The following is a 2,219-nucleotide window of genomic DNA, read 5'->3' as shown; positions in this document are numbered from 1 at the left end:
GTTAATATTTTGATAACACTTTGTGATTTTCTTTCATTCTTCTTTCCTGTGTATTTCTAATAAAAATTGAATTCATATATTATATAAATAGGATTGTATCTTGCTTTTAAGGTTTGGTAAGGAATTTTCCATGTTATTCATTATGTCTTGCAAATATTATTTTTATGGTGACATAATTTATTTAAATTGTGGTAAAATATACATAATAGTTACCATTTTAACTATTCATAAGTATACAAACTTAGTGGTATTGGATGCATTCACAGTGTTGTGTAACTATCACTGCTATCTATACCCGGAACTTTTCATTATTTCCAATACATCTATGCAACTATTAAACAATAACTCACACTTCCTTTCTCCCCTAGCTCCTGCTAACTTCTGTCTCTATAACATTGCCTATTCTAGATAGCTTATATAAGTAAAATCACACAGTATTTGTCCTTCTGCGCCTGGCTTATTTCACGTAGACCAAGGTTTTCAAAGTACATTCATGTTGAAACATATGTCAAAACCCCATTCTTTGTTATGACTGAGTAATGTTCCATTGTAATTGTACAGAACATGTGTTTATCCATTCATTGTGGATGCTTGAGTTGTTTCCACATTTAGGCTGTTGTGAATAACGCTGCTATGAATGTTGGTATACAAGTATCTTTGAAGCTCCTGCTTTCAGTTCTTTTGCATATGTACCTATGTGTGGAATTCCTGAGTCACATGGTAATTCTATGGTAAACCTTTTGAGAAACCACCAAAATGCCATGTTTTTCATGGCATTTGCACCATTTTACATCCCCACTAGACAGGTACAAGTGTTTCAATTTCCCCACGTTTTCACCAACACTTGTTATTTTCTATTTTTTAAAATTATAGCTATCCTCATAGGTGTGAAGTGCTATCTTTTTGTGGTTTTACTTTGCATTTCCTAATAATTAATGATATTGAGCATCTTTTAATAATTATATTGGGTATTTGTATATCTTCTTTGGAGAAATGTCTATTCAAGTCCTTCATTTTTGAATTGAGTTGTTTATTTTTTAGTTCAGTTTTAGGAGGTCTTTATATATTCTGGATATCAGTCCCTTATCAGGTATATAATTTGCAAATATATTCCATGTTTGGTAGTTTACCTTTTTACTTTCTAGATAATAACCTTTGATGCACAGAAGTGCTTAATTTTGATCAAGTCCAATTTATTTATTCTTTTGTTGCCTGTGGTTTTTGTGTCATATCCCTAAAATCATTGGCAGATCCAACATTGTGAAGATTTTCCCCCAGTATTTCTTCTAAGAGTTTTAAAGTTTTAGCTCTTTTAAGACTTTGATCCATTTTGAATTTATTTTTATTATGACTTAAAGGACTGTTCTGGCTTCTTCTGTTTCTTTCTTTCCCTTCTTTTCTTTTCTTTTCTTTTTTCTATTCTTTTTATCATGTGGATATCCATTTTTCCCAGCACTATTTTTTTGAAAAGACTGTTCTTTCCCCATTGAGTGCTCTTCACACCCTTGTTGAAAATCAACTGGCAATAGATAGGTAGATATGTTTATTTATGAATTACTTCTATATACTATTCTATTGTACTATATGTCCGTCTCTATGCCAGTACAATATTGTTTTAATTATTGTAACTTTGTAATAAGTTTCCAAGTTGGAAAGTGTGAGTCCTCCAACATTATTCTCCTTTTTCAAAATTGTTTTGGCTATTTGGAGTCCCTCACAATTCTGTGTGAATTTGGGGGTTGACTTTTCCGTTTCTGTGTCCACTTCTTCTAGATTATCTAATATGCTGGAAATCTTCTGTGAAAGTGCTGTTGAAATTTTGATAAGGGTTGTATTGAAAAGGCTGGTTACATTGGATAGTATTGATATTTTAGCAATGTTCAGACTGCCTATTCATGAATATGATATCTTTCCATTTATTTAAGTTTTCTTTAATTACTTTAAACAATGTTCTGTAGTTTTCAACATGCAAGTTTTTCATGTCCTTGGTTAGATTTATTTATCAATATTTCTTTTAGACATTAGTATAAGTAGAATTGATGTCTTAATTTTTTTTCATATTGTTAATCGCTGGTGCATTAAAACACCATTGATTTTTGTTTGTTGATCTGGTATCTTGAACTTTTGCAGACATTGCTTGTTACTTCTATAGTAGCTTTATTGTGGACTTATGGGGAGGAATTTTCTGTAAATAAGATCATGTGAACTGTAAAAAAAAA

The sequence above is a fragment of the Propithecus coquereli genome, unplaced genomic scaffold (assembly GCF_000956105.1).
Source record: "Propithecus coquereli isolate 6110/MARCELLA unplaced genomic scaffold, Pcoq_1.0 Scaffold53, whole genome shotgun sequence".
In the NCBI taxonomy this organism is placed as follows: Eukaryota; Metazoa; Chordata; class Mammalia; order Primates; family Indriidae; genus Propithecus; species Propithecus coquereli.
Note: the sequence above shows the minus strand (reverse complement) of the source record.